Raw genomic sequence first — 19,478 nt, 5'->3', positions numbered from 1 at the left:
TAGACAACTCGAATTAACAAGTGGTTGAACCAGTGATTAAACAAATTTAGTTGGTGGTTGGATTATAAAAAAGAAAAGTTTACCAAATAGTTCAACTGCTTGTTGAACTAAATTAAGAATTTATATTATCGGTTTTCAATTATTACTCTTGAACTAAATTATTTTTACTATTATTCTTGTCTAAAATTGAGATGTCACATCATTTTTGATATAAAATTATATTGAAATCATTTTTATTTATTTTTTGAATTGGCCTAAACCGATACTGGTCTGGAACCGACCACGGATTCCTTTATCTTTTCTTGGGACTGATCCCTTTTTTTCTCATGTTTAGGGGGGATTATGATGTTTAAATTCAAATATGCTTATTGAATATACATGACACATATCAATTATTTTTATTCGCTTTTTAATTCATTAAAAATAATATTCTTTAGTTTTTAAGCCGATAAGCATTATATTCTTTAAATTTAGGTTAATTAACCACAAAATTGGCTAATTAAAAGTTTAAATATTATAATTTAAGTTTAAATATTATCGTAGTCCCTTATCATTTCATAATCGTGATAACTCTTGTTCACTATCACCTATTAAACCACCTCTATAATATTGAATAATTCTTTGTTCATTTTTGAATTTAATATACATGGCACGTATCAAACATCACAATTCCCCCATTTTGATAATAGCCAACTATCCCGGCCATATCTCTAACTATTTTTTGAAACATTCACGATAGGCCATACAACTAATTTTGAAGCATTATTTATTTACTGAAGGCTACAGTTGTCTTTTTATTTTTGTTTTTAATTTAGATTACTTAAATAACCTTCAAATATTAAATCAAAATACGAAAATGGGCCTCTCTATGCGGATAGATTCTAGGGCTTTTTATGCAAAATACTGTTTTTTCTATGACATTTATTTTTATACCATCTTTTATAAATCTTTACTTTACACACCAGCTTTCTTTTCTTTTATACCATGTTTTAAAAGAAAATTATTTTCTATACTAAATTTCATTTTCCACCATTTTCTTTCATTATTTTTAATTATTTTTTTCACCATTGTATTTCTGCATTTAATGTTTATTATATATTTAATTTTTTTATTTTTTTTGAATTTTAACTTTTTTTTTACTGTTGACATTTTTCGTCAGTTTTTATCAACATAATATCAACATAATATCAACAACATTTAATAAACTAATTAAAATTATTTTTTTAAATCTTTTTTATATTGATTATTATTTTTAAATGTCTTTTAATTTATTTTTTGCTCATTTTAACCAGTATTTATTATTTACCACATATTTAATTTTTTTCATATAGCAACATAAAATCAACACAAGATCAATCAATAATCAACAATTAATAAACTAATTAATTTAATTTTTTAATTTTTTTTACACAAAATTTTTAATTTTTCAGCATTATTTCAATTATTATTATTTTTCATTTTATTTCACGTACAATATCGTTTTTTTTGCTAATGTTAAAATCACCAAAATATCAACCGAACATCAACACAATATCAACAAAATGTCAATCCAATATCAACACTAATAATTTAACATAATTATTATTTTATTCACCAATGCTAAAATCAACAAAATATCAACCGAAATTCAACATAAAATCAACACAAGATCGACACTATTGTATAATAAGAATGAAATTGGAATTTTCAATAAAATATTATAAGATGAGTAATTTAAGTACAAAGAAAACACAAAAGACCAAGGCGCATTCTCTTTGCAATTCATTTGCCAACTATAGTCCTCTGCTTCCTCCCGCATCCTTCATCTTTCCCCTTCACAGTCATCATGAATTTGGAGCTTCAATTTATATATAAAAAAAAAGACAAGAAAATAATCTCAAATCTCCACACCAATAATTAAAATAAAAAAGAAAAGGTAAACTTAGCTTTCACAAGAATACTAACAATTATGTTTATTGCTGGTCATTTTAGTAATGGTTGTAATTTACAGGTCAAGATGAGAAATTAACTCAAAACTCACCATCTAAGCAACAATTAACAAACTAAATAAGCTACAAGATGAACAAATAAACAAGAAGAAATAAAAACAAAACCCAACTGTAGAACAAAAATTCAAATATACATAACAAAGCAAAATGTTCAGCTCAACCAATCAAAACAAAAACACATACAAACAAATAAAAAGATTATAAAATCAAAAATCAAAAAGAACCCAGAATTAACCAGAACTTCAGCAGAGTAAATATAAGAGTAGATCTATTAGATCTAGAAAAATAGTAGAGACAAAGAAACGACGACAACAGCAGTGGAACGACGGTGAAGGAGGAACGACGGCGACAACATAATAATAACGAAGGGAACAACTGCAACGATAGCAGAACGATTGAAGGAGGAACGACTGCAACAATAGCAGAATGATTGAAGGAGGAACGACGGCAGTAGCGTAACAATGATGAAGGAGAACGGCAACAGTGGGGTGATAGTGAGCGGCGGCTAAGTTCAGAAGAAGAAGATGTTCTTCTAATTAGATTTAGGTTACAAAAGATAATATTAGTAGCGTGTACCGTATTTTAGAGATATAAAAGTAAGGGCTGTATAAAAGTAATAAATTTGGGAAAATTGGTTGTTTATGAGAAAAGCCCTAGATTCTATCCGGATAGCTTTTTCCATTTTAAAAATCCTTTACACACATCTTTTCTTTTGAACAAGCATTTCGAGTTATACTTATTTTCATCACATCACCAAAACAGAATTATAAGTCTGATACCACCTTTGGCTTAAGTATTGTCAAGTTCCAGTCCTACTGCGGATTTTATAATAAAATATTCTTTTATATATGTTTATACAAAGATTTATGAGGAATAAAATATAGAAATATTTTCAAAATCAGCTCTTCTTTTCTGCCAAATAGGGAACTATGAGTGCATATTAATACTAATAAATATTCAGTAAAACCAAGATGTATTAAATCATTCTCACTTGCAACCAGACAGGACATGCATTAGCCCATAAATTTAAAGAGCTGTAAATGGTGCCACGTATCTTAATTTGGAAATTTATTCTGGATTAGCCAAATTAAATTTAAATAATAAGAATTTAGACCAAGGATTAAGACCAACAGTTGTCTTGAATAAGTTTGTGATACTTATTCCTGGTGGTTTAGTCTCGGCATAATTCAACCGAGTTCAACTACAATCATATAATACAGTCCCGGGATAATTCCACCGAGTCAAACTCGAACTATCTTATATCAAATTTATCAAGGTGAGTTCCAGGATAATTCCACCGAATTCAACTCCCTAGACACAAGTCCCGAGATATTTCCACCGTGGTCAACCTCATGTCTGTCGTGTTCTCGAGAAGATCTCTTTCCATTCTTGATACTATTGATTCTCCCATCTGAATTGGTGATCACACAGTTCCTATTGCCGCCCAATAGGAAAGCTTGTTTCATCGTAAAGCAATGATGTATGCATTTCCAAACAAAGCATTTCATTTGAAATGATGCAATAAAATTTTATAAACAATTTGCGTATGAAGAAATGCACTTTTAAATACTTCAAATGTAAACATCGATATAAACTCACTGGTTGCTATTTTTCAAAATCTTCGATCACGATACCTGTCAAGCTCCCTGAGCTTCTTGTCTGGTGTTACATTTCCTTTCCGGATCTAAAACAATCAATAATAATAGTCGAGTAAGAATCTAAGTTTAAATGGACACTTTAGACTTAAGAATTAAACGTTTACGCGACTTGTCGAAATTTCGAGTCTAATTTCGATATGTTCTTCTAAAATTTGTCGATATGCAATTCTATTGTTTTTACGCCTTTAGGTTTATCACATAAACCTAAATTCCAAAACATTTATTGGATTTGCTTATCAAATAATCAACTTTATTTTTGATCTCACTTTTAACTTTTTAGCACATTTTAGTTCGTCGAACTTTTTGTCGCGTATTTTATTTTTTTTATCGTTATTTGATATTCCGTATCAAATAACCTATCATTATATATCAATTAAATATTTATCAAACTTCTCAAGTCCATAAACGAATCACTTTATAAACAATATACACATTACTTTTAAATAACATAACGTTTTATCGCAAAACGTTGAACTACCGCATTCGAACTCAATTCGTCAAACCGTCGAGCTATCAACTAAAGACCGAAACGTCTCTCCCCTTGAAGATTAGGGACTGTCCAAGAAGCCCCCAATGGACTGCCATCTCAGTCCAGCCGAAGCAGAGCTCAGCTCCGCTCACGGCGAAATTCTGCAGGTGGCAGAATTCTGCTTCGGTGGAGCAGAATTATGCTTCACCGTGGCATAATTTCTGCCACTGATGAGTAGAAATTTCTTGCTTACCGGAGCAAGGTTCAGCTGGCCGGAGACTTGCCAGAGATAAGGGCCAATTCTCACATCAAATTTACACGACACAATCCTCTTCCTCACCTCACAATCACACACAAACATCAAATTAACCATAGCTTACATCAATTGACCAAAAACCATATAAACCCAAACAAATTTTTAATCAATCAACCAAGCTTTAAATTAATTAGTCTAACTACTATACCTTTAGTTTGTGATGAAATTGCCTAAAGAATCTAGAGCTATGGTGAAGGATTCATATGGCTATGGTGGTGATGTTGGTTCGGCCTTGAGGGAGAAGAAGAAAGGGTTTTGTGTTTTTTTTCAATTTCTTTAGCTATCTTAAGAAAATGAGAGGAATGGATTTAATTAATCCCTTAATGCTAAGAATATGTCATCACTTTACTGGGTTAAAGGTCCATTTTAACTGAAACGTTAAACTGACGTGCTTAACTTTCAAAACGACTTTCCGACGTGATTTTCTCAATCAATTGCTTAATCTTTTTAAATAATAATAATCTTAGCTTTAAATTATTATTATTTCTTATTTTGCGTATTAATTCCATTCCGACTATATTTCTTAATTAATTTCTCTTTTCCCACCTACTTGACCAAAATTTCTCAATTTAGGTATGAAGCATGATCTAATTTGTCAGAAACTTTTTTGGCTTATTACATTCACCCCTCCTTATAATAAATTTGTACTCGAATTTAAATTTTTTGTCACATACCTGGGATAAACATATATGGATATCTCTGGCGCATACTCGTCTTCGTTTCCCATGTACATTCTTCTATATAATGGTTTCTCCAAAGAACCGTCACCATCAGAATTTCTTTGGTTCGCAACTTTCGTATTTGTGGATCAACAATCTCTATTGGTTCCTCTTCATATGATAATTCCTCATTTACCTCTATTGTTTGTGGCTAAATCACACGAGAGGGATCCGATACATACTTCCGAAGCATGGAAATATGAAACACAGGGTGAACATGTGACATATCTAATGGCAATTTGAGTTTATACGCAACTTTTCCAATGTGTTCTATGATTTAGTATGGACCAACATACTCTGGAGATAACTTCCCCTTCATTCTCAAGCGAACTACACCTTTCATAGGCGATACATTAAGGAAAACATAGTCTCGAACTTGAAATTCTATGTCTTTTCTCTTTGGAACTGCATAACTCTTTTGTCGACTAGAAGCAGTATTTAGACGTTGTCTAATTAATGGTATCTTCTCTAAGGTTATCAGAATAATTTCTGATCCCGTTAGCTTCCTTTTTCCTACCTCGTTCCAACAGATAGGGGATCTACATTTACGTCCATATAGAGCCTCATATGGAGCCATCTCAATGCTCGAGTGATAACTATTATTGTATGAGAACTCTATCAAAGGTAGGTACTCATCCCAACTACCTCCAAAATCAAACACACAAAGACGTAACATGTCTTCTAGTGTTTAAATTGTTCTCTCAGACTGCCCGTCGATCTGAGGATGGAAAGCAGTATTGAAATCTAACTGCGTTCTTAACGCTTCTTGCAGACTTGTCCAGAAACGACAGGTAAAAACTAAACCTCTATCAAAAAAAAATTGACACTGGAACTCCGTGTAAACTGACAATATTGTCGAATAAACACTTGTGCCATCTTTGCTGCTGAATACATCATTTTGATGGGTATAAAATGCGGTGACTTCGTCAAAAGATCTACGATCACCCATATAGAATCAAATCCTCTTTAAGTTCTAGGTAAACCGACAACAAAATCCATGGCGATCCTTTCCCATTTCCATTATGGAATAGGCAAAGGTTGCAGAAATCCATATCGTAGCTGATGTTCCAATTTGACTTGCTGACAAGTCGGGCACTTGGCTACAAATTCTGCAATATCCTTTTTCATTCCACTCTACCAATATTTTTTTTTAATATCTCGATAGATCTTTGTTGATCCTGGATGAACACTATATGTAGATCCATGGGTCTCTTCCATGATCTTTTTTCTTAAGTTCTCCAGATCCGGCACACACAATCTGGTGCAATATTTCAACATTCCATCTATAACTCTAAGATCTTGTATCTTTCCCTACTGAACTTCATTCATCAATCGTTTCAGTTGAGGGTCATCTACTTGTAGTTCCTTAATTCGATAAATCAACGTTGGTCGAATACTCAACTGAGATAATAGAATTCTAAGGTTTGAAACTTCAAATTTAACTCCTTGGCTAAACAACTTATGAACTTCTTTAACCAATGGTCTCCGCCACGTTATTGTAATGTGCGCAAGACTTCCTGCAGACTTTCTACTCAAAGCATCTGCAACTACATTCGCTTTTCCAAGATGGTATTGAATAGTATAGTCGTAGTCCTTTAACAGCTCTAACCATCTTTTATGTTGAAGGTTCAATTCACGTTGCTCAAAGATATACTTTAGAATCTTATGATCCGTGAATATCTCACACGTTACTCCATATAAATAATTTTGCCAAATCTTTAGAGAAAAAATTACCGCTGCTAACTCCAAATCGTGGGTTGGGTATTTCACTTCGCGTTTCTTCAATTGTCGAGAAGCATAAGCTATCACTCGACCATACTGCATATGGACACACCCTAATCCAATCCTTGAAGTATTACAATAAACTGTGAATCTGTCTGTTCCTTTGGGTAAAGCTAACACTAGTGTTGTTGTTAAGCACTCTTTTAGTTTTAAGAAACTGACTTCACACGTATCCGTCCAATCAAACTTTGCATTCTTTTGAGTTAACTTCGTCAAAGGTGCAGAGATCCTAAAAAAGTCATGCACCAACAGCCAGTAGTATCTTGCTACTCCTAGGAAACTACGGATCTCTATAACAGAATTAGGTCGTTTCCATTCTGATATAGCTTCAATCTTGTAATACCCCGTACATTTGATGTTGCCGGAATTAGCAATTTGTCCCTTTTCCGAAAACCCGAACTAATAGGAAAAAGGATATCAAAGTGATTGGATATTTTAATACCCCGTACTGTTAAAGTACCAAGTAATGTGCCACGAAGCATAAGTACGAGAACTTAATCAAGGACATCGGAATTAAGTTCGAGAAATAAGAATTTAGATCGAAGCGGGTCTATTAAAATTATCGTGAAATAATAAATTAAGTGGAATTTATTATTTGATAAATTGGAATTTAGCGGGACTAAGAAAAATAAATAAATTAAAATAAAATAAATGGTAAGTCCCGAGTTAATTTTACGATAAAGTTCGTAAAATAAATTTATGGATCAAAGATTAAATTTTATTGAAATTGGACGAAAGGACTTTAATTAAACGGGATTCGATTATCGGCAAAGAAAAAGGATATAAATAAATTATTTGGACCCGGATAAATAAATAATGCAACAAAATCCATTATTTATTGATAAGGAAACATCGTCAAGGTTCCGTTAATTGTAAAAAAAATTTGGAATTTAGTTGAAGCAATTGGAAGTTGGGGAGTTTAGTTGTAAGGAATGCTAACTTCAAGCATTGTATGTAAATTTTTCCCACCAAATGAATTTGATGAAGACACATCATAACACCCCACCTCTTCAATATTTATCTAGCAAAATAAGATTAGAAAGAGGGAAAAATAAATGAAACCCCAACTCTTCTCCATGAAGCTCCATCACCGCCATCATCATCTCTTCCTCTCCTTGTGCGCGGTGGACGACGGCGGCCATAACTCAACGATCCGACAACCGTTTTCGATGGTTCAAGCTCGGTTGGAAAGCCAACACATAGAGGAATATGGTAACCTCTTAATCTCTGAATTTGATCATGCTTTAGTTGGATTTTATTGAGTTTAAAGTGACTGAAAGTTGCTGCCCTGTTTTTGCTAAGTTTTAATTTGAGTTTTAAGTCATGATTTGAAGTTGTTTGTGAGTAATTCTTGGAACAAAGGGTTCGGTTATGAAAGAGTATCGAGCAAGCATGTCGGGGTGAGCGTGGGGGAGTCGGGACAGCAGCAAAATTGCTGCTGTACCAAGCAGCGAGCTGCTGCACAAGTGCAGCAGCAACACGCTTCAACTGCTGCAATATGCAGCAGTTTTGGTGCACTTCTGGACAGCCATGAGGGCTGTTTCACCCCTAGAAATAGACCCCCAATTATGATGTTTTATGCTCGGTTTATTATGGAATTGTTAGATGATGTTACATAGATAAAATATGGCTGTTTTGGTTTGAATTTTGATTGAGTTTGATGGTTGTTTTAAAAGATTGAAAATTGAGTGAAAAACAGAAAATGAATTTCCAGAATTGGGTATGATGAGGGGCTGACTTTGATGGCAAATTTGGACATAAAGGATATGTCGGTTTTAGTTCGAGTCTTAATGAAAAATGTAGACGGTGTTATAGAATATAAGAAAATCAAGTTTGTTTAGAATTTGTGTAGTCAGAAAAGATCGATTTTAATTGATTAAAGTAGTAGAAAATTTTATAAAAATCTGGAAATTTTATTTATCAAGCCATGAGGGCTGTTTTGAGGTTAAAAACGGACCTCGAACCGTAGTAATTTTAACACGAAAACAAATGAAGCATATAGACGGTATTGCATAGATTGATTTTGAGAAAATTAATTATAGTGTTGTTAAGATAGATTGAAAATTATTTAAGCTTGAAGTTTTATGGAAAATAAGAAAAATGCAGAAAATGGTTAAAGTTTAATAAGAAGCCAACTTTAGGATTTTATTCCGAACAAACGAAGCATCGAAACTAGTCGGTGTCTTCATGAAAGTTGTAGGTGGAAAAACGGAGTATAACTATGTCGAATTTGTTTTGAGTTTCGACGATGATACATGCTCTGTTTCTTACCTTGAAACAACAGCAAAAGTGGGGCTGTTTTGCAGCCAAAAACAATAATTGAGGATCCAACTTTAGAAAATTCTTGTGAACAAATCGTAAGTCGAAACTAGTTGAAGTCTTCACGACTTTTGTAGATGAGAGTATGGAGTTTATGAATATCAAATTTATTTCGAAAAATAATCGCTGTAAGTGCCCTGTTTCGAGGCCTGAAACAACAGCAATAGAGCTGTTTTTACAGCAATAAAAATGGCAGATTTGGAGTACCAACTTCAGGACCCATTTCCGACACCTTAGGACGATAATTTCAGTTTAGAATCTAAACGAAAGTTGTAGATGGGGTTAGGTACTATAAAGATGTCAAATTTGTTTGGAAGTCGGGCCATTTTAAATAAACATTTTAATAGTCCAAAGTCGGCTAATTAGCTAGTTTTGGGAAAACTAGTTTTAATTAACGAAATGTGAAGTCGTTAATTAACTGAGTTATAAATTGACGTTTCGAGCTAAGAAAAACTATAAATTATGGGATTATAATATTAAAACGTAATCAATTTATTCTGAGGTAAAATAAATTGATTTAGTCACAAAGTATTCTATAGTTAGAACACCTTTGGATTAGGATCCATTTTAACTACGATTCATTATCGTATTTTCGTAGACTCGGCGAGGCGACTACCAACGGAACACGGTACTTAAAGAACGCGATATGACCTTAGCTTTTGGATAGAAAACTGTGAGTTTTGCTATTTACTTTCGTATATTATCATTATAAGTTGTTATTTGGGTGGTAATCTATTAATTGCATTGCATATATATTATTACTTGGGTACTTCATGTGAATATTTTACTCATGATATGGCTTGGATACACTATTTGACGTATTGTTGTTATTTGTAAATTGTGATGTTTGCTTTAATGATCCGAGGAAACGAGCTACCTATTGGGCGTCAATAGGCTGTGTGATCACCAGTGTCCGGGTCAGTCATAGAATTAGTGTCATAGATGTTTGTATTTGAAAATGTTTGATATGAGCTCAATATACGTTAATCATGTTTGGGTATCGGAAAGGAGGATTATAATTTTTGTTAGATACGTGAGTAACTCGGTTGAACTATCTCGGGACCCGTATCTAGTGAGTAACTTGGTTGAACTATCTCGGGACTCACACCTTGGGGTTAAGCAGTGACATGATGTAACTCGGTTGAACTATCTCGGGACTATGTCACGTGGTAACGAGTAACTCGGTTGAACTATCTCGGGACCGAACCACTTGGATTAAAATGATTTGATATAATATTAATGGATACAATATGAGTAGGATACAGATAGGAAATAGTATGAATTTAAGATTAGGGTTTCATCGGATCAAATATTGTTGTTTGTTTTAATATATGTTTATGCAATTTATATTTATAATATCTTAAGTAAATGCGAACTCACTCAGCGTTGTCTGACCCCCCAATAGTGTTATGTTTCAGGTGTATAGTATCGAATGTAACGGACTTCTATCCTTGTTCCAGAAGTTCGCGAGTACAGAAAGAAGGAACCAATCAGTAGTGCTGCAGTAGTCGAGTTCTAGAGTGTAATTATGTTTTGTCAAACGGTTTTAAATGTTTTGTTTATACTCTGATATGTATAAAGGCTTTAGACTGTGCTTTTAAACCGTTTACATATATGTGAGAAACAGGGCTTTGCTTGATATGAGATATCGTTTTGTAAGACCCTGATTTCTAAAGATCGTCTTGTATCGTTTAAAGAAGTTTTATAAAAAAAAACATTTTGAGAATGTTTCGCGAAAAAAATTTATAGTGATTTCTAGGCTTGCTACGGGTTTCGGAGCTACCACTCCCATTCCCTAGCGCCGGTCGCGGCCCTCGATTTTGGGTCGTGACAGATATGCAAGACCCGAGTAGGTCGGTATTAAGAATTCTACTACAGAAAGTTTGATATTAGAATTCATAGATGTTTGTATTTGAAAATGTTTGATATGAGCTCAATATACGCTAATCATGTTTGGGTATCGGAAAGGAGGATTATAATTTTTGTTAGATACGTGAGTAACTCGGTTGAACTATCTTGGGACCCGTATCTAGTGAGTAACTCGGTTGAACTATCTCGGGACTCACACCTTGGGGTTAAGCAGTGACATGATGTAACTCGGTTGAACTATCTCGGGACCGAACCACTTGGATTAAAATGATTTGATATAATATTAATGGATACAATATGAGTAGGATACAGATAGGAAATAGTATGAATTTAAGATTATGGTTTCATCGGATCAAATATTGTTGTTTGTTTTAATATATGTTTATGCAATTTATATTTATAATATCTTAAGTAAATGCGAACTCACTCAGCGTTGTCTGACCCCCCAATAGTGTTATGTTTCAGGTGTATAGTTTCGAATGTAACGGACTTCTATCCTTGTTCCATAAGTCCGCGAGTACAGAAAGAAGGAACCAATCAGTAGTGCTGCAGTAGTCGAGTCCTAGAGTGTAATTATGTTTTGTCAAACGGTTTTAAATGTTTTGTTTATACTCTGATATGTATAAAGGCTTTAGACTGCGCTTTTAAACCGTTTACATATATGTGAGAAACAGGGCATTGCTTGATATGAGATATCTCTTTGTAAGACCCTGATTTCTAAAGATCGTCTTGTATCGTTTAAAGAAGTTTTATAAAAAAAAACATTTTGAGAATGTTTCGCGAAAAAAAATTATAGTGATTTCTAGGCTTGCTACGGGTTTCGGAGCTACCACTCCCATTCCCTAGCGCCGGTCGCGGCCCTCGATTTTGGGTCGTGACAAAGGTGGTATCAGAGCAATGGTTAGATTCATAGGTCATTGCTTATAGGTGATCATCTATACCTAGGTTTGACATTGTCACTAGGTTAAGATAGGAACTACTGCAGCTATAGGATTCGAGTCATGTCATTGATAAGTTCTTGTTTGTTTTCAAATCTTCTAACTCTCCTTGATAGGATGCGAGTCCATATGATCGATTGCTTTTTCAAACGTTGTTTTTTTAAATAGAATATGTGTATGCGATAAGGACGCGTGTTTCATTTATGATAGAGTATGCATACGCAATGTGAATACGGAGAAGGACATGTGACAAATGGACTCTCACAAGCATGTATGGGCAAGAGGAGGCTCAGCCATATGTATTGGTCCTCGTATGCCTTGTCCTATCACATTTCTTTTAGTAGCTATGGTTTGGCCAATAAGGCAAGCCATTATGGCATAGATGTATCGTATCAGATATAGATTGTTATCGAATAGACGATGCACTAGGAAGAATGAGAACCTAGGTGCATAACCTAAGATATTCCTTTAGGAAGGAAATAAAACGTAGAGAACATACATTGAAAGAGTTCGACATACTCTACAAAATGTCAAATATGCACAAATAACCTTAGCTATGCCCTGAACATAGCTTGATAGTATGTGATAGAAAGATAGAGAACGAGAATAAAATACACCAATAAGACAGATAAAAAGCCATATAAAGAAAAGTTAAAATGTCACAGAAGTTCCGATCTGAGTTGACTTATGGTGTTTACAAAAGAAATAAAGTTTTAAGATTTACTTTAAAAGTATAATTGTGCACAGACCCAACATGTAGTATGCCATAGGAAGCATGAAAGACATGATTGAAAACACATTGCAGTATCAGCATATATGTATAAATATTTTGATATAAAACCATAATTTTACTCTGCATCATGCATTCACTGATACGAGCAATTCAAAGAATTTTAAATAGCAACTCTTTAGTGATGAGAGGTGTCATCACTCTGATGCGCAATTATACTAAAGGTTTTGAAACTATATGATTGAAATTGTATTTGATTTGAAAAGAAATTGTTTTGAAAGTCCCGCGGGCAAAGTCAAATTGATTTGAAACGTAAGAAAACCAGATGGAATTTCCTGTGACACCAATATATAAACTTTAATAAAGAGCAATAACAAATATAAAAGATTGTACAAAGATAGTTTAATGGTGAACATAGTTCACACCTCATAGGTAGAACCTATGAAAGTAAGAATCGTATAAGGCAAGTAAGCCACCTCAAGAGTAAGAGGTGCAGTGATGATCAAAAATAACGACATCGGGATATATGATCGATATGGATAATAAACACGATGGTGTGAACTCATGGTACGCGAGTATATAAGCTCTAAAGGAAAACAAGGATATATACCGATAAATCTTAGAGGAAGCAAATAAAGAAAGAAGTCTTTAAGGCTAGTAAGCTATATAGGCATCAAGGGATGTAAGGAAATAGGAAGGAAGGACTCAACAAAGGGGTTGAGCTATAACACGAAGATGTTATCGGACAGCTCGAAACAAAAGGCAATAAAAAAGGACACCCATAAAAGCTTGAACTAAGATACCTACAAAGAGCCATTCAAGTGTAAGGATGTATAAGAATTAAAAAATAATGGACGAAGAATATGAAGAGATCGATTAAGTTAATCGACATAGATAAGACTTAAACAACCTACGTATATTGTGTGACACTCGATAAAGGTAATCGAGGGATGGAATTAAAGACGTTATATAGAAAATAACAAGAAGATAAAAGGAATCGACTTCTATGTAGTCATAGACACACGGTGTCAAGAAGGATAGAGCTGATCTAAGTATAAGATCAACCTTACTAGTAGATGAGATGTCGGTAGGAAGATGAGAATTAGATATGCACAAGACCAAGGGTACAACCTGTCGATGAACACAAAAGAGTAACCTCCAACTCTTATAGATAGTAGAGGTGGGAGATATTAAAGAAAGAAGTACACGATGATCGCAAAACGTATTAGACGATCGCGAGGTATAATAAGACAAAGATAAGAACTTCACCGGACGATGGTAAAATATTACAAGTCCTAAATTCACTAAGATTGAAGGATCTAGAGCTACGATATATCGTGGATAAGGACTCGATTCATATCGAGTAATGCCAGGCGGGCATTCCACTTCATGAGATTCATGAAACTATGAAGTGCATGATTATTAGTGAAGGAAAAGAAATTCCTAACCACCATAAGACATGAATAAGAGTGTTGGACGAAAGGCCGTATAAATCGAACTATAAAGACAATAGTTAGTAAATGAATATTAAGGGGTATCGCAACAGAAGAGAAAGAGGAGAAGGTAAACATGTACGTGATTAAATACATGGAGGAAAGAAATGCCAAGAAAGACGACGTCGGATGTCGATAAGCTCAAAAGTTAATAAGAAGCGGGAATGGAACAGAAGCTCATTAAAGAATAGTACAACTTAATGAATAAGAGCTAGGACTAAAATTAAGGTCTTGAGAAACAAGCGAAAGAGAATCGATAGTACTATTATGGAATGATAGTTTTTGACGAATATTGAGAGAAGCAAAGCACTAAAGGATATGAGACAAGAAAAGACTTTAGTTCGGGATAAGGAATAGACGTTAAGTAACAATACATCATAAAATAAGAAATATATGGAAGAATGAGCTTCGAGATGAGGTAAAGGATGTTGTGAACTATACGAATACCAGTTTCGTTCAGTGAAGAAACGCTTCTGAATAAGCAATTTGGACAGCCAAATTAAGCTAGATAAGCAAGATTTTGGACAAGTTTAAGATAACTTGAAATAGTAAGTCACTCAATTGGATTGGTTAATTAATCAAATAGTGCTTTAATTAATACTAAGAATAGTTGAAGAAAAGTTCAAAATTGAAAGTCAAAGTTGATATCAACAAGAAAAGTCCAAAATTGGCATTAAGAACGATACTACCCTTATGGTATTAAGGAGCAAACGACAAATAAAGATTGACGAATACCAACGTTAAGAAGTGAAAAGATGTGAACCTATCAAGGCAAGAAGTTGATAGACGATGAGATTAACATCTCAATGAGAATTGTATAAGGAGCAGCTACGTGCGAACGAAGGACGTTCGTGAAGAGATTAGTCATCTCTTTTATAACAGACATTAAGCATCACCATACGATTAAGTATGATACAGAAGGACGTAAGGACAAGACCAACTATCTTTAAGGATGTTAGCAATTATCGTAAAATAAATCAAACACTTGATAATAAAGACGAGTAACTAGAAAACCGTCAAGAAATGACGATGTAAGAAACTTTAAGGAACACAATGGATTACAAAGGCGAAGTTATTATAACTTTATGATCTGGGTAACGATAGTATAAAAAGTAAGACTTTAAGTCTTTATAAGAAGCAATAAGAATTGCTAAGAAGTGTAATACTAGATGGATAAGAGTATTACTATAATTATGAAAATTCGAGGACGAATTTTTATAAGGGGGGAAGAATGTAATACCCCGTATTTTTAAAGTACCAAGTAATGTGCCACGAAGCATAAGTACGAGAACTTAATCAAGGACATCGGAATTAAGTTCGAGAAATAAGAATTTAGATCGAAGCGGGTCTATTAAAATTATCGTGAAATAATAAATTAAGTGGAATTTATTATTTGATAAATTGGAATTTAGCGGGACTAAGAAAAATAAATAAATTAAAATAAAATAAATGGTAAGTCCCGAGTTAATTTTACGATAAAATTCGTAAAATAAATTTATGGATCAAAGATTAAATTTTATTGAAATTGGACGAAAGGACTTTAATTAAACGGGATTCGATTATCGGCAAAGGAAAAGGATATAAATAAATTATTTGGACCCGGATAAATAAATAATGCGACAAAATCCATTATTTATTGATAAGGAAACATCGTCAAGGTTCCGTTAATTGTAAAAAGAATTTGGAATTTAGTTGAAGCAATTGGAAGTTGGGGAGTTTAGTTGTAAGGAATGCTAACTTCAAGCATTGTATGTAAATTTTTCCCACCAAATGAATTTGATGAAGACACATCATAACACTCCACCTCTTCAATATTTATCTAGCAAAATAAGATTAGAAAGAGGGAAAAATAAATGAAACCCCAACTCTTCTCCATGAAGCTCCATCACCGCCATCATCATCTCTTCCTCTCCTTGTGCGCGGTGGACGACGGCGGCCATAACTCAACGATCCGACAACCGTTTTCGATGGTTCAAGCTCGGTTGGAAAGCCAACACATAGAGGAATATGGTAACCTCTTAATCTCTGAATTTGATCATGTTTTAGTTGGATTTTATTGAGTTTAAAGTGACTGAAAGTTGCTGCCCTGTTTTTGCTAAGTTTTAATTTGAGTTTTAAGTCATGATTTGAAGTTGTTTGTGAGTAATTCTTGGAACAAAGGGTTCGGTTATGAAAGAGTATCGAGCAAGCATGTCAGGGTGAGCGTGGGGGAGTCGGGACAGCAGAAAAATTGCTGCTGTACCAAGCAGCGAGCTGCTGCACAAGTGCAGCAGCAACACGCTGCAACTGCTGCAATATGCAGCAGTTTTGGTGCACTTCTGGACAGCCATGAGGGCTGTTTCACCCCTAGAAATAGACCCCAAATTATGATGTTTTATGCTCGGTTTGTTATGGAATTGTTAGATGATGTTACATAGATAAAATATGGCTGTTTTGGTTTGAATTTTGATTGAGTTTGATGGTTGTTTTAAAAGATTGAAAATTGAGTGAAAAACAGAAAATGAATTTCCAGAATTGGGTATGATGAGGGGCTGACTTTGAGGGCAAATTTGGACATAAAGGATATGTCGGTTTTAGTTCGAGTCTTGATGAAAAATGTAGACGGTGTTATAGAATATAAGAAAATCAAGTTTGTTTAGAATTTGTGTAGTCAGAAAAGATCGATTTCAATTGATTGAAGTAGTAGAAAAGTTAATAAAAATCTGGAAATTTTATTTATCAAGCCATGAGGGCTGTTTTGAGGTTAAAAACGGACCTCGAACCGTAGTAATTTTAACACGAAAACAAATGAAGCACATAGACGGTATTGCATAGATTGATTTTGAGAAAATTAATTATAGTGTTGTTAAGATAGATTGAAAATTATTTAAGCTTGAAGTTTTATGGAAAATAAGAAAAATGCAGAAAATGGTTAAAGTTTAATAAGAAGCCAACTTTAGGATTTTATTCCGAACAAACGAAGCATCGAAACTAGTCGGTGTCTTCTTGAAAGTTGTAGGTGGGAATACGGAGTATAACTATGTCGAATTTGTTTTGAGTTTCGACGATGATACATGCTCTGTTTCTGACCTTGAAACAACAGCAAAAGTGGGGCTGTTTTGCAGCCAAAAACAATAATTGAGGATCCAACTTTAGAAAATTCTTGTGAACAAATCGTAAGTCGAAACTAGTTGAAGTCTTCACAACTTTTGTAGATGAGAGTATGGAGTTTATGAATATCAAATTTATTTCGAAAAATAATCTCTGTAAGTGCCCTGTTTCGAGGCCTGAAACAACAGCAATAGAGCTGTTTTTACAGCAATAAAAATGGCAGATTTGGAGTACCAACTTCAGGACCCATTTCCGACACCTTAGGACGATAATTTCAGTTTAGAATTTAAATGAAAGTTGTAGATGGGGTTAGGTACTATAAAGATGTCAAATTTGTTTGGAAGTCGGGCCATTTTAAATAAACATTTTAATAGTCCAAAGTCGGCTAATTAGCTAGTTTTGGGAAAACTAGTTTTAATTAATGAAATGTGAAGTCGTTAATTAATTGAGTTATAAATTGACGTTTCGAGCTAAGAAAAACTATAAATATGGGATTATAATATTAAAACGTAATCAATTTATTCTGAGGCAAAATAAATTGATTTAGTCACAAAGTATTCTATAGTTAGAACACCTTTGGATTAGGATCCATTTTAACTACGATTCATTATCGTATTTTCGTAGACTCGGCGAGGCGACTACCAACGAAACACAGTACTTAAAGAACGCGATATGACCTTAGCTTTTGGATAGAAAACTGTGAGTTTTGCTATTTACTTTCGTATATTATCATTATAAGTTGTTATTTGTGTGGTAATCTATTAATTGCATTGCATATATATTATTACTTGGGTACTTCATGTGAATATTTTACTCATGATATGGCTTGGATACACTATTTGACGTATTGTTGTTATTTGTAAATTGTGATGTTTGCTTTAATGATCTGAGGAAACGAGCTACCTATTGGGCGTCAATAGGCTGTGTGATCACCAGTGTCCGGGTCAGTCATAGAATTAGTGTCATAGATGTTTGTATTTGAAAATGTTTGATATGAGCTCAATATACGTTAATCATGTTTGGGTATCGGAAAGGAGGATTATAATTTTTGTTAGATACGTGAGTAACTCGGTTGAACTATCTCGGGACCCGTATCTAGTGAGTAACTCGGTTGAACTATCTCGGGACTCACACCTTGGGGTTAAGCAGTGACATGATGTAACTCGGTTGAACTATCTCGGGACTATGTCACGTGGTAACGAGTAACTCGGTTGAACTATCTCGGGACCGAACCACTTGGATTAAAATGATTTGATATAATATTAATGGATACAATATGATTAGGATACAGATAGGAAATAGTATGAATTTAAGATTAGGGTTTCATCGGATCAAATATTGTTGTTTGTTTTAATATATGTTTATGCAATTTATATTTATAATATCTTAAGTAAATGCGAACTCACTCAGCGTTGTCTGACCCCCCAATAGTGTTATGTTTCAGGTGTATAGTATCGAATGTAACAGACTTCTATCCTTGTTCCAGAAGTTCGCGAGTACAGAAAGAAGGAACCAATCAGTAGTGCTGCAGTAGTCGAGTCCTAGAGTGTAATTATGTTTTGTCAAACGGTTTTAAATGTTTTGTTTATACTCTGATATGTATAAAGGCTTTAGACTGCGCTTTTAAACCGTTTACATATATGTGAGAAACAGGGCTTTGCTTGATATGAGATATCGCTTTGTAAGACCCTGATTTCTAAAGATCGTCTTGTATCGTTTAAAGAAGTTTTATAAAAAAAAACATTTTGAGAATGTTTCGCGAAAAAAATTTATAGTGATTTCTAGGCTTGCTACGGGTTTCGGAGCTACCACTCCCATTCCCTAGCGCCGGTCGCGGCCCTCGATTTTGGGTCGTGACAGATATGCAAGACCCGAGTAGGTCGGTATTAAGAATTCTACTACAGAAAGTTTGATATTAGAATTCATTTAAAGGATAAAATTTGGGACAAAAAGGAAGGGTAAGAAAAGTGATAAAAATAAGGTATAGGTCCCAAATTGGTAAATAATAAATTAAATCTCGGGAATTGCAATTAAAATATTATCGACGTAAATTAGTGATAATGAGTTAGTATTATTTATTTGGATATAAATAATACATACGTAATTG

The 19,478-nt window shown here is 33.9% G+C and overlaps 1 long non-coding RNA gene across 3 annotated transcripts; it reads left to right on the top strand.

Moving 5' to 3' along the window:
• The first annotated feature begins 7,823 nt into the window (after nt 1-7,823).
• On the top strand, nt 7,824-19,123 carry LOC126661287 (uncharacterized). 3 transcript variants are annotated; one of them, XR_007635612.2, is made up of 4 exons: nt 7,824-8,144; nt 9,850-9,924; nt 10,657-16,291; nt 18,803-19,123. It is a non-coding gene; the product is annotated as an uncharacterized LOC126661287 (long non-coding RNA). The 3 variants fall into 3 exon arrangements; XR_008789714.1 differs by lacking the exon at nt 9,850-9,924 and adding an exon at nt 17,996-18,070 and having other exon boundaries at nt 7,825-8,144; XR_007635611.2 differs by lacking the exon at nt 9,850-9,924 and having other exon boundaries at nt 7,827-8,144.
• Nucleotides 19,124-19,478: the final 355 nt, after the last annotated feature.

This window comes from Mercurialis annua, linkage group LG8, assembly GCF_937616625.2.
Source record: "Mercurialis annua linkage group LG8, ddMerAnnu1.2, whole genome shotgun sequence".
In the NCBI taxonomy this organism is placed as follows: Eukaryota; Viridiplantae; Streptophyta; class Magnoliopsida; order Malpighiales; family Euphorbiaceae; genus Mercurialis; species Mercurialis annua.
This window is presented reverse-complemented; position numbering and strand designations above follow the sequence as displayed.